This window comes from Jaculus jaculus, unplaced genomic scaffold, assembly GCF_020740685.1.
Source record: "Jaculus jaculus isolate mJacJac1 unplaced genomic scaffold, mJacJac1.mat.Y.cur mat_scaffold_37_1_1805170_arrow_ctg1, whole genome shotgun sequence".
NCBI classification, from domain to species: Eukaryota; Metazoa; Chordata; class Mammalia; order Rodentia; family Dipodidae; genus Jaculus; species Jaculus jaculus.
The window spans coordinates 1,252,264-1,258,845 of NW_025423493.1; the positions used below are offsets into that span (position 1 = coordinate 1,252,264).

Genomic DNA, 6,582 nt, shown 5'->3' on the forward strand with positions numbered 1-6,582 from the left:
GGCTACCATTATTCATTTAAAAAAGTGTTTGTGCTGAAGGCTGCTTTTGCCAACATTCTTTTTGGTACAGGAAAGCTCCACAGTAAAACAATAAAGATGGAGGCTGCTGGGAAAAAAACCCTCAAATGTACAAAAACTGTTTATTTTCTTGGCAATTAAAAAATACGTAACAATTTAAATTGAATACACATCAAGTTAGAGTTAGTGTTTTATCCTTACTATACAATGGTTAAAAGGAACTGATCCATTTCATCAAAACCTAATGAATATCATCAACTCTTCCTGGCTTTTCTGATCACAATGAGTACATAAACATAACTTTGTTACCTTTTAAAAAATACTTAGAAAAACAATACAATATAGTTCACATGAAGCCCTTTAAAAAACTCCTATCACAGGTTGTAGACATTGGGACAAATAATGACGTCACTCATCTTAGGAAGCCTCTCATGGTAGAGGATTCAATACTAAACACGTTACGTAAAAAGAAGAAACAAGTATAATCTTTAGTACCAGAACTTTTGCCAACTTGCATGAAGTTCATGTGTCACACTTTAAAAAAGGTTTAAATTTGAACATATATACCATGGCACAGCTATTTTAAATTTAAGGATTAAAGTGATGGTAGTTAAAAATCATATGTTGAGAACAGGAACTTTAGACAATGCTTTAAAGTGTGGCTATAAACACAGCATTTAAACATAAATACTAGACTTCATTTTGTACTTTGCTAAAATCTTAAAACACTAATGGCTGCTATTCAAATTCATTTCAGAATTTTAGTCTGGAAAACCAGGTTTTTTTTTTTTTTTGTATGTTTTACTTGTGAATTTTAAATTGACCAATACTTCCCTCTTCTAAGTTAGTTTCTCAGAATACGGTTACCTCCTCAAATCAACTCCATTCCAAAAGGGAAAAATGACAACCATTAAGATAGAAGGGAAGACTCAAACGGGGTTTTGAACAGTGGAGTTCTAAGAAGGTTCTGTATAAAAGCTGGGTCAACTGGAATTAGTAAAGACTTCTCTTCACTATTTTGAGGATGGAACATTCATGTAGTGTGTATGTTAACAAAACTTAGTGTGACAGTCATACCTGATAGCTCTTAAAGTCTAAGCAAACCGCCATGTGAGGAGTTTTGCATGCCAGCAAGGCCATGCTGCCTGTCTATATCAACACCAAACATTGTATTCCACCCATCCCTCTGCCTGTAAAACTTTCACATTTTCTTTTCTCATAATTCTTCTAAATACATTTTCCTTTCTCCTACTCTATATTCAAAAACAAGCTCAAAGTGCATTCAAATCCCTGATCTAGTGACACTTTCTATGTGTGGCACCCATCACCAGAAGAACCTATCAGCAACATCTCACAGTACCAAGTCTATTTTTTTTAAATGGACTGCTTAAATGCTGGGTTTTACCTTTCATGCTATCTAAAAATTAAGAGATGCCCTCAGATTAGATAGTATATTTTCAATTACATACTGCCTTTAGGAAAATCAATGCAACCTTACAAGAGATTAACTCACTTACTAGTTGCCTTCATTATCTTACATTGAACAATTAAAAAAAATGACTGAAGTGAAAAATTTCTTTTTCTACTTTCCAGTTCTATTAATATGAGTATGAACAGTGCATTATACTTTCAAATACCACAGCTGTGGTCTAACATTTAATCACATTTAAATGCTGTTTATAATCTATGTTTTGCTTTAGAAAAGCCTGGCCCATTTCCACACAGAAGGAGGCATATGCTAAGATTGCATGTTGACTGTTCAACACAGAAAAACCTTCAAGATCAATGCAAGACATTTTAAAAACTTGGAATGGAATTATTTGGTCCCATCAAGAATCCTAATTTTAGATTTTACTGTGGTATAACCTCCTAAATTTTGTCACTAACAATGAACAGTTTTCTGTAAGGATTCTGAGTTTGGGGAAGAAGAGAAGGAGTGGCTTGTCGACCAACAGTGGTCTTGTTCGTCCTTGCCATGCTCACACCACACCAGCAGAGTCTCACCTCTGTTGTCTTTGGACCCTGGAAGAAGTTGGAAAATGCCTCACTGGTACTTTATAGAGTTTAACACTTGGGGGGAAAGTGGTTTTGTGCAACCATGTCTGTAATTCCAGTTTACCATTAAAAACATGCAGAGTGAAGATTATCTTCTCCTGATTCCTGTCTGTGAGGAACCCCACAAACGTTCAGTATGTTTTAGCAGATTTGTGCACACAACAGGCTACTTGGATTATAAATTTTCTCCTGGTTGGTACTGTGGCTCTGTCGCAGTGAAGTAGTCTTCCAAGGAGGACTGAATATATTCAAATGTTGGTCTTTCATCGGGGTCCTTCTTCCAACAAAGATTCATTAACTCGTGGAGGGACTCTGGACAGCCCTGAGGGCAGGGCATCCTGTAGCCTCGTTCCACCTGTTCCAGCACTTCACGGTTCACCATCCCTGGATATGGTACTCTCCCCTTTGTTACCAGTTCTGTCTGGAGAATTCCAAATGACCAGACGTCCGACTTTATTGTAAATCGACCATACAGTGCAGCCTCAGGAGCTGTCCATTTGATTGGAAACTTTGCACCTTGCCGTGTATTCATTGTCTTCTATTAATCTTGCTAAGCCAAAATCTGCTATTTTGCATACGAGGTTTTCTCCTACAAGAATATTAGCAGCCCAAAGATCTCGGTGAATATAGTTCATTCTTTCAATATATGCCATACCATCAGCAATCTGAGCAGCCATATCGACCAGCTGTGGAAGCTTCAAGTATTTTCCATCTCCTTCCTTAAGAAAATCTAGCAAGCTTCCTTTGGACATAAATTCAGTGACAATGTAAATTGGCTCTTCAGAAACAACAGCATACAGCGGAACAAGCTTATCATGTCTTAACTTTTTCATTATCTGAGCTTCTTGAAGAAAAGCTTCGGGCATCATTGTACCTGGTTTGAGTGTTTTGATGGCCACCTTCGTAGTTCCATTCCATGCTCCCATCCATACTTCACCAAAACATCCTTGGCCTAGTTTAACCTCTAGCTGCAACGACTCTCGAGGGATTTCCCAAGCATCTTTGGCTAGACCTTGAGTCTGGGGTTTCACAGTTGGACACACAGTTGTTAACTTGTGGCACAAACCATCAGCATTTTCTGTGTAGTGCTTCACCAATTTCTGCAGTGTATCAAATTGTGCTCTGGTTGTGATATAGTATCCACCGTTGTCGAGTTTCCTGATTTTGTAGTGTTTCACATTGTCCCCCCTTACCTCATCCCAATCACGAATAGAGAGGGAATAAGCACCTTTAGTAGTTTCGCTTTCTCTTACTAAGAATATACCGCGCTGATTCCCAGGATTCAGAAGTAGTCTTTCAGCATCTTTTCTCCCCATTTTGCCAAAATACCACTCTTCTGCCTGAATGGAATCAGCAGGCGCTACATAGTTGCTGGGGATATAACCGTTCTTTCCCGTAGCGATCGATCTTGCTTCCCACCAGTCTCCTTCCGTATTGTTAATTATTTGAAATCTTTCACCCTTCTTGAATGAAAGGTCTTCTGTAGTTCTAGCTTCATAATCATATAAGGCCACAAATATAGTAACACCACCTGTTAAACCAGGAGGCTACGAACTTGGCACCACTGAGAACGTGGAAGATGTTCCTCCAAAAGGAGTCACTCCTGAGGATCCTCCAAATGGCGTTATGGACAGACTGCTGAAGGTGGCGGGCGCTCCCTTGGCGGCAGAGGACGGAGAGGCTGCGGTGGGCTCTGCTCCGTAGTGGCTGACACTTGGACTGATGGGCTCTGGAGGGTTTTCAGTCGTGTACTTGATGGCTGGACTTTTGTTTTCTTTACTTTTAATGCAGCCCATTATCAAATCTGGGCTCCGGCCGCGCGCGCATGGGTCGCGGCCGCGGCAGCGGGCCGAGGCGACGCCCGCGGGGCGCTCTCCCTCCTGCACGTCGTCGGGGTGTCGGCGGCGGCGGCGGCCCGGGGACGCGTTCCCTCGAGGAGGAGGAGGAGGAGGAGGGAATTCCCGGGCTCTTCCCCTCCCCCCTCCGCGCGTGTACACACACACACACACACACACACACACTCACACACACTCACACACACCGCTCCGCCCCTATTCAGATATATGTTGATTGTGTGTGCATAGATATAGTACTGGTATGTGGGCACTCAAGGTAAATGGAGTATTTTTCTTTAAAAATTTAGTAATAGATGATATATTTGTGTTCAGGGAACAGATGGCAGTTGTATGCATGTGTTCAGGAACTATGAAGCTTAGATGTATGGAGATCTTATTCAGAAATTGGTGGTGAGGGAAAAGTTGGGCTCCATTCAAATCTGCAAAAAGAATCATGGTATCATTAAAATCATGCCAGTAGTGTCTGTGGGCTGGCGATATCAGCAGTGAGGAGCCTAGCATCTGCCATAATTGGAAGGTGTGGACCCTTCTCATGACTGTGTGTTCAAAGAAAGAGAGCCATCTCACAGAAGACCTCGAGAAAGGCATTCCTGAGTTGAGACACACAGACATCTCAAAGGACAGAGTTATGAGGCTTTTTGTCAATGACCTAACAAAGGAGATCTAGGATCATGTCAGATGTTGGTGGAAATGAACACTGAGTATTTTGTGGGAAAAAAAAAATGTTTATTTTGGCTTACAATCTTGAGTCAAAGTTCAGTGAAGGCAGGGGAAAGCAATAGCATGAGTAGAGGGTGGAAATCACTTCCTGGCCAACCTCAGGTGGAAAACTGCAACAGGAGAATGTACCAAACACAGGTAAGAGAAAGCTGGCTATAACATAAGCCACACCCAACAATACACTGCCCCCAGGAGGTGTTAATTCCCAGATCACCATCAGCTGGGAACCTAGCATTCAGAATGCCTGTTTATGGAGGAACACTGAATCAAACCATTATATTCTACCCCTGGACCTCCAAAACTGGTAACAACACATGATATAAAATTCAATGCACTCATCCAACTTTAAAAGTGCCTATAGTTTTGAGTAAATCCAATAAAATTCAAACATTCCCATAGTCCAAGATTTTTTGTAATTTTATTTATTAATTTTTTTCCAAACCAAGTTACCATGCTGGTTTTTAATAATAATTCTCATTCTTTTATGCATTGTAAAATTGACATATTATTCAAATTCATTGTTTATCTGTTTACCTTACTGTGGTCTAGGTACATCAAGAAAAGGCTACTTTATCAGAAATGTGTCAGAATCAAAATAACTGTTGCATATAAGTGGATATCCATTAACCATCAGGGAAAAATTGAATAACAACAAAAATTAACAAACAAAACAAGTAACAGTTTAAATAAAAGAGTACATAATAGAAATATGTTTTAACTCTTTATTAAATATGAACATATTTTGTATGTAAACAACACACATTGGTACCATCCTTTCCGTCCTCCCTGCCCCTTTACTGAAGAGGCATTCCTCTTTGGGGATGCAAGTCAACCCCATGGGAATTGTAGGTCATGCATGATGGGTGTAAGAGGCAATGTCTGTGTGCAGGATGCCCCAACTTGTGGCTCTAAAAATCTTACTGCCCCTTCTGCAAATTTTCCTGAGCCATGCAGGGAGAATTTAAGTTTACTTCACTGATGGGCACTTCATTTATAGGAGCCTCTGGATCTCTGGTTTGGTAAGTGGTGAGTATCCTTAGTATCTACCTCCATCACCCTTGTGCTGATACCAGATCCACTAAGAAATCAGCTCTCTTTCTCAATTTGCCAATTCCTCTGTGGTTTCAGCTGGGGCCATGATGGAGTGCACTTGGCTGTTTACTTCCTCAGGTACAGCTCCCACCTGAAAAAGAGAATCAGATTCTCCAATGGAGAATGAAGTCATCACTGGTTAAATTATATAACCATTATCAGTTTAGAGAGAAATAAAAGGATAGTCTAAGGATAATGTGAGCTTGACAGTGGAAAGCAGAATCAGTGTCTGGATATGATTCTGACTTCTCTTACCTGTGTTTGGTACATTCTCCTGTTGCAGTTTTCCACCTGAGGTTGGCCAGGAAGTGATTTCCACCCTCTACTCATGCTATTGCTTTCCCCTGCCCTCACTGAACTTTGACTCAAGATTGTAAGCCAAAATAAACATTTTTTTTTCCCACAAAATACTCAGTGTTCATTTCCACCAACATCTGACATGATCCTAGATCTCCTTTGTTAGGTCATTGACAAAAAGCCTCAACCCAAGAGTAGTTGGTTACCCACCATGGCTTCATGTCACTATTGCAATTGTGTGATCATGAAATCAGGTTGTTTGCTTCTGAGACGCTTATACTTTGAATTGCTTGGACAGATATTGGCAACTCCCCACTCCCAGTAGCTCATGTAGCACCTTCCAGCCAGTGCTGTTGTCTGCGGATGGCTCTCCTCCAGATTCCAACCAGGTCTCTCCATGGTCTTTGCCATTAATGTTTGGGAACACCAAGTCTTTTGAAAGTCTTGAGCTTTTCCAGAAAGGAACTCAAAGGTGGGACAGGTTGTTTTGAGAATGAAGTCTTTGGTGATAGAAGCCTTGTTTAATTTTAGTCATATCTCTTAG

General features: G+C 40.6%; 1 pseudogene; it reads right to left on the reverse strand.

Annotated features, from left to right (window-relative positions):
* Nucleotides 1-797: 797 nt before the first annotated feature.
* On the reverse strand, nucleotides 798-3,903 carry LOC123457344 (annotated as a pseudogene).
* Nucleotides 3,904-6,582: the final 2,679 nt, after the last annotated feature.